Here is a 17,896-nt window from a genome sequence, read left to right on the forward strand (position 1 = left end):
CAGCACCTCATCTTCCGACTAGGCACTTTACAGCCTTCCGGGCTGAATATTGAATTCAACAACTTTAGATCTTAAACTCCCCCTCCCAGTTTCTTCGCCCTCCCTTTTTTTTTTCAATAATTTATATAGATTCTTCTTTTCCCACCTATTTCCATTATTTTTAAATCTACAACTAATACTTTTTTAGTCTTTCCACCCCACCCCCACTAGAGCTGTACCTTGAGTATCCTGCCATCCATTCTTAATTAGCACTTTTCTTAGATAATATCACCACCTTCAACACCTCTTTGATCCTTTTGTCTGTGACATCTTTTGATTATCTGCTTCTATCACTGCTTGCTTGTCCCTACAACCACCCCACCCTCAACTTCTCTCTCCCCCCGCCCCCCACCTTAAACCAGCTTATATTTCACCTCTCTCCTAACTATACTTCAGTTCTGCCGAAGGGTCATGAGGACTCGAAACGTCAACTGTTTTCTTCTCCACCGATGCTGCCAGACCTGCTGAGTTTTTCCAGGTAATTCTGTTTTTGTTTTGGCCAATATTAGTTTGTTCTGTCACTGTTGTGGCACTACTTCAAGATCTTAATTTTCTTTAATCTCCGGTTTATCTTGGAGTTAAATACAAGCTTGCTTTTTGCTTTGTATATTACATAATTCTACACCAGATATTTATGATTTTTAAAGAAGTTTTCACCAATTTAATGCTGCTCTTCACTTTTGTTATTAGTCGACGCTGATCTTTTTTTACATCGGAGCAGTCCACGGGGAAGCACTAAACATGAAAAATAGCCTGCAGTTTCTTCCAGAAGTACACCATCATTAACAGATTTCTTGCCAGAATAATTGATAAGAAAATAATGGACCAGAACTTGCCCGAGCTGGGAATCTCATGCCGTGCCCAGTTAACCCTGCCTTGTAAAAGTCTATTTGAAGAAACGTTCAATTTTCTTCTTTCATCAATCGGGCTGCTCAAATACAGACCCTGAAATTTGGATCACATCTGTTGGTGCCCTCTAATATTGACCCTGCAAACTCCAGAAGGGTCAATCGGAGGGCACCTCATTTTACATGGGTCAGGCATGCACTACTTCAAGTGCATCTGTGGTGCGCATTACCGTTGAAAATCCCTCAGAACAAGGAAGCTGTGATCATGACAAATGTAAAAATAAATGAACTCTTTGGGAGTCCAGGCTGTTTGCCTGATTACAATTTGGCTAGCCTGTAAAATAGCTGTAAGGCATCGTTCAAAAGCTTTGAAATGATAAATGTCTACGACAGAAATTCAAAATTTGATGATTTACCAGTGTTGAAGGCTAGTGGTTGGGGTCCAAGTGCTGAAATCAGATAAAAATAAATGAATGTTCACTGTGAATAATGGCATATAGATGACCTTTGAAGCAAATGATTAGTGAATTTCCAGAGGCCCGACCTTGCTTTTTAATTTAGGCATTTGATAATAAAACAAGACTAATGCTTTGAATGAGTAATGTAGAAATGAAAATACAATGCCCATTTGTTTTGCATAAAGTGCACAGAAGTCACTAAAGTTCTTATTTTCATGCTTTGTCAATGTTTTGAAGCTGGACTATGAGAATGGTTGGTTAGTTCCAATACTTAAGACAGTGCTATTCGGAGACTTACTGTATGACTTTATCATCAATATTTGCAGCGCTTTTATTGTTTGGGAGTAATTAATCTGGAATAAATCCAGCTACATTTTAGTGTTTTCAAGTTAACTTAAATTATTTACTGTAGGTCCATGATCTGCAAACTCACCTAAATTGTTTCAAGTCTCAGAAACAACGGGTGGAAGCTTTGTGAACCGATGAGGGTCTCGGTTGCTGGCTGAAGAGGTGACAAGACACCCATGTCACCTTTTCGAGAAGGCTCATTGCATCTTCTGCCACTCTGGCACTTCACAGGCCAGTGACGGGCCTTCCCTGAGATCAAGGACCCTGGGGTTGGAGTCCTGCCCGTCGAGAGCTGCTAGCTACTTGGAGGCTGGCAGCTCCTCTGTACTCAGCAGCGCCACCAGGGAAGTGGTAGCTGCTGCTGGTACTACACCCATTTGAGGCCTTGGACTGAGGACAGACCCGCGGACAGGTGAGTGTCATGAAGGGGGTCAACAGCAAGAGCAAGGAGGTGGCTTTCAGTGGTCTGCTCTTCCTGATACCTGGTTGCCCCACTCTCCCAACCCTGGAGCCCGTAAGCAAATACACTGGGGTTTGCATGTTTTGCTCCCCATATGCTGAGTAATCCCCTGCCTGCTGCTAGATTAATACCAACAGCAATAAGATGATGCCCTTAAGTGAGCATTAATTGTTCCCTTAAGTTGGCGGTGGGTCGGGAACACCATCCATGGGCCTTCCCGCCACAGACTTAATCAAGGTGTAGGTGGGAAGGTGGTGAGGTTCCCACCCTCCGGCCTGATTAAGTGCCCCACCTGGCCACTAAAATTGCCTCGGGAGGGCACAAGATTCCGCCCCTAACATGTAATGGTGCATCATCTTAATGCCATCATACACTGTGATTGATTAGAATGAGTTCAGAATTGATTTATTTCTTTTATTTAGCATATGCATTGTCACAGCCAAGCAATGGCCTTGTCAGTAGCTAAATGGTGTACTTTTAAACCCACCTTCAAGTTGTCGGCAGACATTTCTCAACAATGTGAGTCATTGTTTGGACCGCTCCACAGCTGCTGCCTGGATGATCTTGGTCAACCTCACTGATATTGGGTGGCTGCACAGAGGCTTTGGCCATTCTGGAAACTGTTTAAAAGAGCCTGCTGTCACCATGGGCGATCAAAGCTAGATGGCCGAGCAGTGTGACCTATGATGAGAGAATGGCAGGTGAAAACGTCTACCAGAAATCAATCTTCCTGCTGTAGGTCCTCGGCTGTTACTCCTCGGCGTGGTGAGTTTAACCATATGGGGTGATGAGGGAAGTTGTACTGCTCGTGGGTTGAGGAAGTCATTGATAGATATCAAGGGATACAGGGATAGCGCAGGAAAATGGTGTTGAAGTAGATTAGCCATGATCTCATTGATTGGTGGAGTGGATTCGAAGGGCTGAATGTCCCACTCCTGCTCCTATTTCTTATCTTCTTAAGAGCAGGCTTGGGTTGGAGCAGACTTTCACCAGTAGCTTACCTGTTGCAATTACCCTCCTGATGTGAGGATGGGAGGGGCAATTTGCTCTGGACTGGGAGCCAGGCGCTGTGAGTTGGCCAAAGAGTACCTGATGTTGCACAGTATTGAGTGGCACATCAATAAATTTGGAGTGGGCAGATTGGTGGCACAATAGGGCACAGTATTCCGCAGTTGAGTACATGATGGTAAGAGCAGAGGTCCTTGGGGTCTTGGCCTGTGATCCTCATGGGGTACCAGCCATTTTACTGAGGAGGTTATTGTGGGTTTTATTTTTTTCTGCAGTCTTGATGAGATGCTGTCTGCACATGAGGGTTCTGTCAATGGTGGCGCCTTGATAAACAAGGTGGGGATCGTGTTTCAGTCCCTGGCTCTTCAGGGTAATCTTCAGTTCCCTCTTGTCACTGACATTGTGAAAGTGGAATGTGTTGGAGACTGTTTTTACTGGTGCTCAGTTGCAGGTACCATATCTTGCTGTAGTTGGCCAACTTTGCAATATCGTTGTTTAATGCACCTTCTAGCTTGGGGAACACCTGAATGACAAAGTTCTGAATGAAAATTGTGTTTGAAGACTTTCTGTATCATAATTCAACAGTTTTATGTTATTATATTTGTTTCTCTTGCATCCCTGAAATGTTCATCTGTTTTAACAACATAATTTAATCTATTCAGTCAAATATATTCAGAGTCACGGAGTCATAACATATTATAGCATAAACTGTCTGACTCTGAAGGAGTGAGCCATTACCCTGCTCTTTCCTCTCACCCCTTAACATTTTACTTTCAAACATTTATCTGTTTCCCATTGAAATCTAATTGTGGATTTTGCTGCACCACTGATTCTCATTGAATGTTCCAACCCTCTGCATTAAAAGAATATAAGATTTAGACCCACTAGCTCCTGCCCCAGTGACTGGTGGAAATAAGTTTTCTTGATTTACCTTAACAAAACCCTTTAATATGAACTTCTCAATCAGACTAACTCTTAAACCTCCTTTGCTTAATGAAGAAATATCTCTGTTCAGATCAAGAGCCTCTCATCTGTACCCTGTCTGCAGCCTTGTTAAAGTGAGATATCCAAAACTGGACATAAATCAATGGTTAGACTATAGTTAGAATATTATGGTAAATTTAGGGATGACAATTATTGCTTTTGAGTTCTAGGCACCTATTTATGTAATCCAGGATCAGATATACTTTTATAAGTTTCAGTTTGACTCCTTATTTACTCCTATCAAGCCCAGTGAATGATTTTGATCACATCCGGTCAAATCTCCTCTTAACCTTTCCTGTTCTAAGGAGAACATATCTCTAGTGTCTCTGCATAACTAAAGTCCTTCATCCATTCAGCACAAGCCTAGTAAATCTCAAGTGAATCCTCTCCAAGGCCTTAATACTTTGTGTTTTTACCAGAATCGAACGCATCTCTAACTGGGACCTTACTAACCAGTGTTCTGTAAAGCTTAAACAAAACTTTCTTTCTTTTGCTTTTGTGCTATCTGCCTCTAATAAGGCCAAAGATTTTGCTTTGCTTTTTTGGAGCCTTCTCAACCTGCCCTGCTTACTTCAGATTTTTGTACATATGCCTGCACCTCTTTTAAAATGGTATCATGTATGCTATATCACCTCACTATTCTGTTAATTTCCATGTATCTGCTCATTTTACCTGTCTGTCTGTTTTCCTGAAGTCTGTTACAAAACTCAGATATATTAAACAATAATAGTATCATATGCAAACATTGCAAATATGCCCTGTACAATATTAATATCTGTCAAAGAGCAGTGGTCAGAATACCGACCCCTGACACCTATATACCTTCCTCCATTCTGAAAAACAATTACTCATCACTACTGGTCCCTTAGCCAATTTTAAATCCACATTACCTCTGTCCATTCAATCTTGTTGGTTTTAATTTTGCTAAGAAGTCTAATCATACTAAATCAAATAAAGCTGATTCACTACTAAGACTTGTGGCTCACTAATTCTGAGAGCTGAAATTAATGCTAACAATGTTATTTGTTATCTGAGGCATTTTAGGTTGCTTGTTTGAGGAGGCTTGAATGACAATATATTACCCTAGAAAGATTTATTTTGATTTATTGGGGGATAAATGGAGGCATGCCTTGCTCCAAATCCACAAGGTTTATATGAGCTAAGGAAAGTATCGCATTGCTGGTTCCTAAATGGCTGTTATAGTGACAACATGGCCTCAAATGGAAGTCTTAGTTGTAGATTAGATTATTTGATTTAGCATGATAGGAATTCTTAGCAAGATTTAAAAGCAGTGGGATTAAGTGACAGTGGTAATGTAAATACCAAACTAACTAAGGGACAGAAGCAGTAGTCTGAAGGTTATTTAGGATCATCATTATATACCATCCTGAGGTCTGTAGAGTAAACAGTTAACACTAGCGATAGCTGCTGTGTAAGGAGCTATGTTACAGAGATGTCACTCACTGAGGGGAGATGAGCGTGATGCATCTCAGAGTAGCTCCAGTTATGCCTTGATCTTATTTAACCTTTGCAAATAGCTAGCCTGTCGATAAATGTTTTTGAGCAGAAGACCATTGCCTCCAGCAAGATCTATCACTTCTAGAGTACGAAGCCAATGGATCCCAAGATAAACCCCACAATAACAGAAGGACCACTGCTTTTTTTTTAATGCTAAATATTAATACACATTCCGGAACAGTAGCATTGCGGTAATGTTACTGGAGTAGTAATCCAGATGGCTCAGATTAATGCTCCAGAGGCATGAATTCAGATTCCACCAAGGCAGCTGGGGGAATTTAAATTTAATTTATAAAAATAAATCTGAAATAAAAAGCTTATCTCTGCAATGGTGACCTGATTGTAATAAAAGCCATCTCATTGTTCTTTAAGGAAGGAACTCTGCCTTCCTTACCTGGTCTGGCCTACAGGTGACTCTAGGTCCCCAGGAGTATGACTGACTCTTAACTGCCCTCTGAAATGACCTAGCAAGCACACGGTTGTATCAAACTACTACAGTAAAGTTGAATAAGAGTAAAGCTGGAGGGGACCACTCAGCATCGATCTCTGTACGCTGGAAACAGCAAAGCCCATTTGAGTCTGCAAAAATGTCCTCATTAAGGGAGAGCTGTCCCAAAGACGTCAAGCAACAACCTGATAGTCATACTTTGGCCATAAAGATATAATTCTGATTCCTTCATCACCATCACTGGGTATGTCTTGTCCCATCAGCAGGACAGAATCACCAGGGGGCAGCACAATGATATTGGGAGGGAGTCCTCAACACTGACCCTGGACTCCATGAAATCTCTTGACATCAGGTCAAGCATGGAGCAAGGAAACCTCCTGTTGATCGTCACCTACCTTGCTCCCTCAGCTGATTAATCAGTACTGCTCCATGTTGCACAACACTTGGAAGAAACAGTAACATTGTTTGGGACACAATGCACTCTGGGTGGGGTGATTTCAATATCCAATCACCGAAAGGTGCTGCTGAGCCACTTTATTGATTGAACTGGCGGAGTCCTGAAGGACCTATCTGCCATACTGAGCCTGTGGCAGATGGTGGGAGTGCCAACATGAGGGTAAACTCACTTGAACTTGGCCTCAGAAATCTACCTGTCACAGATGCATCTGCCCATGACAGTATTGGTAGAAGGGACCACCATGCAAACCTTGTGGAGATAGGATCATCTTCAATCCGAGGATATTCCCAAATGCAAAATGGGATAAATTCTGAACACATCTTGCAAAACTAGGCATCCATGAGATGATGTGGGCCATCAGCAGCAGAATTGGATTCAACCACATTCTGTAACCTTATGCTGTAGCATATTCCTCACATCAAGCCAGGTGACCAAACCTAGTTCAAGGACGAGTGTGGGAGATGATGCTAAGAACTCTACCAGGCATACTTTAAAAAAGAGGTGCCAACATGAAGCTACAACACAGGACTACATACTTGTGTTATGAAACCCAAACTTGCCTTAAAGTTGAGTGTGGCAATCGGGAACTCCCAAGTCCCGAAAATTCTAGGATTTTCTGCGCTAACACAGACGGGATGCACATGTGCAATTCAGCAGATCTGTATTTTTATGTTCTTTGGGCCCAGGACAGTCCCAGCACGCCTGCACACAGAGAAAATAAAAATGGCATGAAAACCATTGACCAGGAGCAGGGCACCATGAAAGTCTAGTGTCCCAGGTAGGGGACAAGGAGAATAGAGAGGGAGGGCTCTCAAAAGGAAGTCCCAGTAGGGGACAGAGACAGGGAATGGAATCTCGGGAGATGAGATTGAAACCCTGCGAGGCGGGCCATTGGTGCCATCCAAGTTTGGAAATTGAAGAGGGCTCAAAAGAAACGCTGAAGATCCAAGAAGGCAGCCTAATGCTGGTGACTCTATATTGCAAGCCATTGGGGAAAAGGTAACCCTTTGGAGCAGTAGTATTCCGCTCAGTGCGGCTGAAGTGGTGGTTGCGCATTGGCGCCCGAGTGCAGACTTGTGAATCCAGAGAAATGGAATCTCGGCAGACGAGACTGAAATCCTGTGAGGCGGGCTCTTGTTGAAGCTGTCAGAGTTGGAGTGACCTTTGGAGAGAATCCCAAGGCAAGATCTTTTGAAGGTAAAGATTGGAACCCCTCAGGCGAGAGAGTTTCAGTGAGAGTGATGGTGTTACTGATGTCTGGGTGGGTTTTTGAGAAATCTGTGAAATCTGTTTTGATCACATTTGCCATTTATTGTGCGGTGTGGTTTGTTTGACCACAGTTTGCTTGTTCAATTCATGTGTACCTCCATAGTAACCCTTAATGTTAGAGTGTAAGATAGATATTGTAAATTGCTTTACTTTTCTGACCTTGTACAGTAAAGTTTATTTTTTGTTCAAAACATATGGAATCTTGTGGCCTTATTCACTGGACAAGTGCCTTGAATCTCAAACTTTGCCTACTTTTAACGAAACATTATTGGCCTCTAACCAGATCTCTCAAACAGCTTGGAGGTCTGGCCAGGGGTCATAACACATGTCAAACAGTGGAAGCAGCATGCTGTAGACCAAGCTAACTGATCTCTCAACCAATGGATGTGGTCAAAGCTCTGAAGCTATGAATGGTGGTGGACAATTAAACTAAACTGGAGGAGGAGGCTCCTCAAATGCCCCACCCTTAATTATGGGGGAACCCAGCAGATCAGTGCATAGACAATTTTTTAAAGCACTTGGAACCATCTTCAGACAGAGGTGCTGAGTGAATGATCCATCTCTGCCTCCATCTAAGGTTCCCAACATCACAGGTGCCAGTTTTCATCCAATTCTATTTACTCCACATGATATCAAGAAATAGCTAAAGCGCCAAATATGGCTAAGTCTATGGGCCCTTGCAACATCCCAGCTATAGTACTGAAGACTTGTGCTCCAGAACTACTCACCCTCTGGCTAAGCTATTCCAGTACAGCTACAACACTGGTATTTACTTGACTATGTATGCAAAAAAGAGAAATCCAATCCAGCAACTACAATCCCTTTAGTCAACTCTGAAAAGTGATGGAATATATGGTCAACAGTGCTCTCAAGCAGCACTTACTCAGTAATAATCTGCTCACTGATGCTCAGTTTGGGTTCTGCCAGGGCCACTTGGCTCCTGACCTCATTACAGCCTCACCTTCCAACATCCTTACTCACCTGCCGACACTCCAAAACAGACTCAAAATACTAAACAATGAGAGGATAATAACAGACTTCAGGAGGGTATAACACACTGGTAAAAAAGAGCAGAAACATGGCAGATTTACACACAATTATATAGTGATATATTTCATCCTAAGAATCAGGAGTAGCAATACAAAATAAGTTATATAGTTTAGACAAATATTTATGGATATTCTTAAAGCATACCACTTACACACTGTTTAACTGACTCAACAGTACTCCATTTGATTACTTTGCCATTTTGAATTACATCCAATTGGTTCTTTTACTATCAGCTACATGCATTGGGAAATCTTGTCCCATCAATAATGAGGAATCATACTGATCAGAATGACTCCAACTTTTAAGTACTAACACTTTCAACTGCAGCAATTGTTCTATTTCCTCACAGTTCATTGGAATTTTGTTTTTGCTTGTTGATATTATAGACTATCATAGTATTATCTGCTCAACCTTGGACTATTGACTGAAAGTATAGTAGTATTATCCCACTATGGGAGATTTAAACACAGTTAGTTAAATAAGTATGGAGTATTAGTTGCACTACCTGCAAATGAATCAGAAAATATGCCCCTGGATTGCCTCTTTGTTCACCTGCCTGTTTTTTTTTATTTGCATGGGGACATGGGAGGCCAGTTGGGGGGTGGGGTGGTTTGGGTGACGGGGGCATGGATGGAGATGATGCTGGCTTTGTTTATAACTAGCATGTGCAAAGTCCAAGTCCGATTTGACGAACAGAATATTTTCTTGGTGCATGGTTTCTGCCGTAACCTGAAAATCCAGGGAAATCGGGAAGTGCATATAGAAACTTCCATGCCCAGGAAAAGGAAGGCCATCCATCTTCCAAGCTGATGTGCCCATTGACGTTAAGCAAGAACAAAGGAGCTGATGGCTTTCAGAGGTGTGAATAGTTTGATCACTGACAAAATTTATACCTCCAAGATCTCATGAATTATATCTACGGGCCTTCTGTTTCTGCAGATGAACTGTTTGGAGGCTGAGAATATATTCTAATGTGTTGACCAAGTGAGGAATCCTGGTAAATATATCATCTGTTTCTCCAGATGGCCTCCATATGAATACTTAGCTGGCTTTCAAGGCTCTCTAATGGATTAGATCAGCAAGGTCTGTTTAGACAGATGGAAGGGGTATGTTTGCTCTGATTGACATCTTTCTGAGGTTATAATATGTTATTTTTTAATCTGTTTTTCAAAGCCTGTGTGTTTATTTGGACAAGTTTAAGGGATGTAAAGCTTGTTGTTGACATAATGTCTCTAACACTTTTATAGCGTTGTAAGAGCAGCAGTTTTTTTTTTCAAAGATTTTTGAATGGGTGTGTTTTTTTTCCTTGAGCATTTCAAGCATTGCCACTGTTATTGTATTCCTCATTGGTTCTTTATATAGTGAATACTGGGTGAGTAGGCATGGAGGGAGTATGGGGAATGAGCGAGGGGTGAGGCCCAAAGGTCCCAACAGCCTTTAATACAACTGGGACAAAGCCACTGAGGTCCATCTAACCAGCCTGCCTTGGTACTTGCCCGCCTCTGTGGCCGCATCCAACCTGCTCCTGAGGTTGGCAGATCTGACTCAATTGCGTCCCTGCCTCTCTCTCAGATGGAGATGGGTCTCCATATTTACCTGGCTTGAGCTTCCTGCCTCGTTAGCAAAAATCCAGCCCCAATTGTCAAAGCAAGTCATTTCATCTTCATCTCCTACCAACTTCAGGACAAGCCTCAACCACTACTCAATTCACTAAACCCACAATCTTTCATCTCCCAACAATTTTCATCAATAAGTATTAAACCCTTAAATTCATATGAGATAAAGCATCCGTACAAACCTTATTACTGCTGCAAGCCTTGCACACAATTCACAGTTTACGCACACTGGCAGATATTCAACCATGCCAGCCACATCACTAAAACACATTGTGGGACTTCACTAATACATTTCCATTTTCCTGTGGGATAAGGTGGTGCATAACAGAAAGCGAGAACTGGAGCAGAGCAAGCACACATCCATGTTTTAACCTCCATGGAGGAGCTAATGGGAAGGGATATCGCTAGGGTATCGTGAAACAACTAGAAACTTGTTGCACTCATTATTGGAATGCTCTCTAATGCAAGTTGACAGTGTGATGGATTGTCAGCTCCCTATTCCTCTACTTCAGGGCAAAACAGGTACTCAGTTAACATAAAATCTTACTAATATACTACCCTTGCAGAAAAAAAGTAATTACATTTTTTGAGATTCTTCATGAGTAGATTCTCATGGTTCGGCAGATCCAATTTGCAGGACAGCAGCTGGTAAAATCAGTAACATAACTACAAATGGAAGTTAAGTTTCAATATAAGGTTTATTATAGCAATTGCTTACAAACCAGTTTGAGGCTTATTATTTCATCAAAACCTGGTGGAGGTCGTGGGTTTAAGATTCATTGCAGGACTTGAGCATATAATTTAAGTTGACAGTTCAATGCACAGTACTGAGGGAATGCTACATTGTTGGAAGTGCTGATTTTTGGATTTGACATTGAAATTTGCCCCCATTTTTCTGTTTCGGCAAATGTAGAAGATGCCATGGCAGCTTTCCAAGAGAGTCAGAGAGTCACCTTGATATTCTTGCCATGCTTCCTCCTGCAGCCTGACCAATATTTATCCATCTACGCCAAAAAGAAATCAATTAAATTGGAAGGTCATGATGCAGCTGATGTGTCTTCCTACATAACAAAAGTGATTACACTACACATTAGTTGACTGTGAAGCACTTGGACATCTTAAGGACTGTACAAGTGCATATTTGTTCGTTCATTTATTCTTTGTCAATTCCTAATCTGACTTCAGTTTAATAATAGATATATTTCTCAGTCAAAAATTGAATTTGATGCCTAAAGAGAACTTCATGAGTAACTGTTTTATAGTGTGACTGAACTAAATCTGTTATGCATCAGTTGTCATCCTATTATGCCATAAAGGATTTCCTGAAATTTGGATAGATGGAACACACATCAATACTTTATTCTTCATAGTTTCACACCAGATTCTCTGAAGCATGACAATATTCAAAAGATCAAGAATGTAACCTTTAATTGTTTAATTCACTGTTATAATGCTTCATTACTTATATTTTTAAAAATAAGCTAAAATTACATTCTTGGGCAATATTATCTACTGTAACTCATAGACCATGAATTGCTTAGAAGATTTAAGTAGAGCAATTTATTCTTACTTTAGTATTTCTGTTCCTGTTCAGTGCACATTTTTATTGTTAATAGACTCAGTAGAGGGAGTAATGGATATCACCACGAGAAGGTCAACTCACTTCATGGTGTATGCTTTCCCATGAAAAAAACTGTTGAATTCTACTTGTAGAAATGATCTGCAGCTTACATTCAAAAATAGTGCCTCCTAAAAATTCTGAACCAACAGAATGGGGTAGGGTGAGGAGCTTTAAAATGTGGCTATTTTAGAAAAATAATGGGGTGACAAGTCATCTGATCATTATTGGTATTGATCTAAAAGTATGTCTGGAGACTTTTTAAAGTTTGTTCATGGGATGTGGGTGTCAATTAGAGATGGGCATTTATTGCCAATCCCTAATTGCCCTTGTTGAGAGGGCATTTAAGAGTCAACCACATTGCTATAGGTCTGGAGTCACATGTAGGTCAGACCAAGTAAGGACAGTAGATTTCATTCCCTAAGGTGAACCAGTTGGGTTTTTACAGCAATCTGCAATAGTTTCATCGTCATCATCAGACTTTTAATTCCAGATTTTTATTGAATTCAAATTCCACCATCTGCCATGGTGGGATTTGAACCCAGGTCCCCAGAGCATTACCCTGGGTCTTTGGATTACTAGACCAGTGCCACTATGCCATTACCTTCCCCTCTGCTTCTGCTGCTTAGTGTATCTTGTTAAATCATAAACATGCTCTTTTTAAAACGCGTTCATTATTTCATTATGGATGGTAAACAGAGAAAACTTTCACATTTACAATGTTACTGATTTTCTTAATTATTTGTGCTTTCATGGTATAATAAATTTTAACAAACATCACTGAAAGCAAATACGATGGTTTTTAATATGAAAAATTGGTGAGCAGTATATTAGAACCAGGGAAGAACATTTTAAATCTACAGGGGATAAGCATTAATCTATGACAGAAATCTCAACCACCGTGAATTTTGTTGGTTTGCATTGGCCAAAGTTTAGGTTGGAACTTCTTATGAAATAGCTAAATTGCCTATTCAACAAGAAATCTGAAACTAAATTGACAAGGCACTTGGAGATGAGCCAGGTTTTCATTTGTGCTGTTGATTATGATAGCCATTTTAGTACTTTGAATTTGGCTCACTTCAGTGAAATGTCGTCACTTTGGGTCAAGTTGAACCAATTATACAAACACGACTGGTTTGCTGTGGTTGCTTTTCATGGACTATATTTTCTTTGGGAGATGGAGAATCGTATCCCTGGACCTCTCCCTCTCTTTCTTCTTTTGTATTTTCCTTTCATTTTTAAAATTTTACTTTTGTTCATTTTCTTCAAAGCTCAGTGGGACTCATGTTCAGACTTTCACATGTTTGCTTAGGATATGTTAATAATCTTCTGCTTTTCTTCTCATAATATTAAATGGAAAAAATTGAGACCTTGACTTTTTTATTGGATCCTAGCCTATCCAAGTCTGTTTTTCTTAATAAATCTCATTCCCCATCTGTGCTTAATATCACAAATTTGAACCATGGTGCTTGACTTAAAATAAATTGCAAGCAGTGAATGCTCGGTGCCTGATAAATTTACAGCTTGACAATAGTCTAACTGCTGTCCACTAATGATATGTACCATATCCTAATATAATCCACAGTTTTCAATAAATTAGGAGGTTTTACTTCTTCTGCACGTTCACATTTCACTTAGCACTTTCAGTATAAATATGTTTTAAAGCCTTGTCTTTAGTGTATTATTTTGTCCATGTGATTGTTATTGTTTAATTGCACATTTTTGTTCTAAATGTTGATCTTAAGAGTTATTTTTTGAATGTGTATGCATTTGTAGGTTGCCTTTTTTGAAAAGTTCCATTACAAGCTTGCATTTACATGTAAAATTAATGTGAAATATCTAAGTTTAAATCCAATTAGTTAATCAATGCATGCCCCATTTCATAGAAATTTAATTTACTTGTTATTCTAAAAGCAACAAACAAAATTACTCAGTCCAATTATGGGGAGTTGCAATGTAATCCATATAGTACAATACTATGTAATGTATACATCATTTGATTTAACCTATTGGTAATAATCCTCAATCTGCTCTGAGAATTTTACTGAGATATTAATATTGTGTTGATTAGCACCAAACAGCTGTTTGAGACTTAGAGCAGTGAAAACATGCAGGCTGGAGGCACCTAGGACTAAATCCTTTCAGTTTTCCAAAATTTAGTTTAAAAAGTGTTATGTTTAACTATTGGCCCTCTCGCGCTCTTGCGTGCTCTCCAACTCTACCAGAAACCTACCAGCGAACCCAGACCTCATAATAGTTGCAATATCTTCTACATTTGACCACATCCAAGAAACCACCTAAGGCAGTTCAGCCACAGTGTTTAAAGTTTATGCCTCAAGAACAATCAAGGGACACTTAGCAGTATATTCCTTTACCATTTTTTAAATTTGGATTCCAACTCCCCTTATTTCTGATACCTGTATGTGTGGTTGAGGGGGGGTGGGGATGGCAGGATGGTTGCCATTGGCTGCGTAAAGGTTGAATGCTCGATATTGCATTTTTATTATTTTTCTTGGATTTAGTGGTTATTAAATTTGTTCTTTCTTTGACTCAAGAAAACCTTGTTTGACTGGCTCCTTATTGCTCACAGCTTAAATAGTTAAATATACTCTGATTTGGAAAAGGCATATCCTGGTGAAAAAGAAACTTAAACTCTTATTGTGACCAACCGAGATGGTTGAATAGAGGGGAGCCAGTTCACCCCTTCTCATCCTGGTCGTAACAATGACAATGACAATTTTTTCAGATTGGATTTGTAATTATGGACGCCATCAAATCTTGCTTTGTATGCATTTCTCACTCTAGGATCAAAGTTGTAGTAGTGATTCTCTCATAAATCCAGGGGCAGGATTTTCCCTGGGGGGGCGAGGCCCGCTCGCTGACGCATAAAATGACGGGTGGTGATGTCGGGCGGAACTCCCGATGTCACCCCGCCCCATTTAAATTTTCAGGAAGGCAGGGGCACAGCAAAATCAGCTGTCCGCCTGCCAACCTGTCAATGGCCAATTGAGTCCATTGACAGAGTCATTTAGCTAATTAATGGACCTGCCCGTCCAACCATAAGGATGGCAGGCAGGCCAGGAGCCCCAGTGGGAATTAGAAAAAGCATGAAACCTCATCCACAGGCGGGATGAGGTGTCATGTAGGTTTTTAAAAATTTTATTAAAGTTTTTGTAAAAATTATGGACATGTCCCAACTCATGTGACAATGTCAGGAATTTTTTATTTTATTTATTTTTAATGTTTGTCACAGAACAGCCGATCCCCCTGAGGCAGCACTTAGCCTCAGGGAGATGAGTGCGTTCTTTCCTGTGCATGCATGAAAGAGCGCATTCTCGAATTTGGGATTCCCCCCGCCTGCACAGGGAGCACATAGCGCTTCTGTGCGGACGTCACACTGGGCGGGCCTTAGTTGGCCCACCCACGTAAAATGGCGCCTCCAATCGGAGGCGCACCTGTGCGCGCCCGCCATTCAACTTCACCCCCGATGGGGGGAAAATCCTGCCCCAGGAGCACATATCACACTTGTAGAAAACCCATAAGATATCTAATGTAAAGCATTATTTATGTATTTCCAAAATGACATTTGTTAGGTACAAAGCTGAAACGAGAAGTCTATTTCATTTTGTGTTTGTGAGAAGAGTAAACTTCAAAGCAACATACTTTAGTGTGAAATACTGTAGTTACTCCTTTTTAACTCTGAAATAACTTATCCAGTTGCAGCTTTCATGCAGTGCCTATCTGCATATGTAAAATTATAACTAATTGCTGCAAATTTGGATCTTTTTGGCATTGAATGAGATCATTCTTGGTTGCATATTTTGTTGAAGCTGGTTTTCTTTCAATAGCTGCAGCTGTGAGTCAGAGAACATTTAAGCACAGTGCTTATGGTTGGTTAAAAGCCAGATAGTACAGACAAGAAATGATTAATGCTGAGACAATCCGCACGCCCTATAAACGCACAAAAAGAAAAGCTGTTGTAACGCATGTTTCTGTTTAGTTTTAATGCTCTCTAAGCACACTGGCACTATTGAACCAGTTTCTCTTACTGTTGAAACAGTTTTCCTTTTATAGGAAGGACAGTCTCTCTATAGCTGAAGCTGTTTATATTGCCTGTATCTGGAGTTTCCAAATTTTGTAATTATTTTTAGTGCCCCGTCAGCATTATAAAAAAATAGAGCATTTTTTATCCCCAAAATGTCTCTATAACGTGTATCTCTTGGGAACAGGGACACCTGATTTCATTTAGACAATTTACATTGGCTCAATTGCAGTGAAGGTTTTATTGGTTTCCTGTGATAGGAAGGAAGACCGTTTAAAAGTCAAACAAAAGAACAAAAAATATAGAAGTTGACAAAAATAGAAATGAGAAAAGTATTATAATACCTGGTAAGTAGCGGATAAAAGACACCAAATGTAGTCCCATAACAATTACACCACTAATTCCACTGATCTATTATGTGTGGTGTCATAAGTTGTTTTGTTCCAAATCATTCTATGAATCCCAGTTTTTTAACTGTAGTTCTTTGATACAAAACATTTAACATTGAATTTTAATGGTACAAGAGCCTTACATGAGCATGACAGCCTCATTGGCTTGTTTGGTTCTGGTGAACACAGTAGTTCTGGGATGCCCTATTCTCTCCTCAGCTGTTGCCACCGCAAAGAGACTAACACGTTATTTCTCTGATTGTTGTTCACACAATCTAGTGTACAAACTGGTAATTGCGTTTACTTAACAGCCAATAATTTCCAATATAAGTGATGATAACAAGATGCTATAAAAATATTGTATTATTCCAGCTGCTTCTTTTCTCAGTTGGTATCTTTTTAGTTCATGTGTTGTGATGTGATCAAAGCTTGCTGTAAGGCTCTGCGAAGCATGATGCTGCATGGGCCTCATCCACAGTTTAGAAATCTGCCATCTTAAATTGCACTACAGGCTGCTATTCTGTGGAGATCTGTTTTCAAAAGATTCATTTACCAACTGGACTGGCACAAGAAAAGAGTGAGCTTCATTCCCATCATTTGTGCCTGCAGTTATTTATTGAAACACAATGGGGTGAAATTTGTCTTGAGCAATAGTGAAACTTAGGCGATGATGATGGTGAATGGGCAGTCCATTTACACTCTGCCCAATTTTCTTTCCCATTAACTTCAATAGGACAGATAATAAGGCAAAGTCTAAATAGAGATTCCAATTTGTAATATCTATGGAGAGGAGCACAGTTAACGTTTCGAGTCTGCATGACTCTTCAACAGAACTAAGGAAAAATAGAAAAAGAGTGAAATATAAGCTGGTTTAAGGGTTGGGGGGTGGTACAAGAAGAGCTGGATAGAGAGCCAGTGATAGGTGGAGATAACCAAAAAATGTCACAGACAAAAGGACAAAGAGGTGTTGAAGGTGGTGATATTATCTAAAGGAATGTGCTAATTAAGGGTAGAAAGCAGGACGAGCAAGGTACAGATAGCCCTAGCGGGGGTGGGGTGGGGTGAAGGAATCCGCCCTCACACCTTCTCCCTCCCAGAAACATGATAGGGTCCCCCTTGTCCTCACTTATCACCCCACCAGCCTCCGCATTCAAAGGATCATCCTCCGCCATTTCTGCCAACTCCAGCATGATGCCACCACCAAACACATCTTCCCTTCACCCCCCCCGGTGGCATTCCACAGGGATCGTTCCCTCCGTGACACCCTGGTCCACTCCTCCATCACCCCCTACACCTCAACCCCCTCCCATGGCACCTTCCCATGTAACCGCAGAAGATGCAACA

At 40.6% G+C, this 17,896-nt stretch overlaps 1 protein-coding gene across 3 annotated transcripts in view; it reads left to right on the top strand.

Moving 5' to 3' along the window:
- The window catches only part of LOC144683562 (neuron navigator 1-like), a 725,427-nt gene that overhangs the window by 127,641 nt on the left and 579,890 nt on the right, over positions 1–17,896 (top strand). The window contains exon 1 of one of the 3 annotated variants that reach the window (XM_078546700.1): positions 9,860–9,993. The exons of the other annotated variants lie outside the window; for them this stretch is intronic. The gene's annotated coding sequence lies outside the window, so the exon portion shown is untranslated. Of the gene's footprint in view, positions 1–9,859; positions 9,994–17,896 lie in introns of those variants that run through there. 3 annotated transcript variants of the gene reach the window in all.

Source organism: Cetorhinus maximus, chromosome 8 (genome assembly GCF_964194155.1).
Source record: "Cetorhinus maximus chromosome 8, sCetMax3.hap1.1, whole genome shotgun sequence".
Lineage (NCBI taxonomy): Eukaryota > Metazoa > Chordata > Chondrichthyes > Lamniformes > Cetorhinidae > Cetorhinus > Cetorhinus maximus.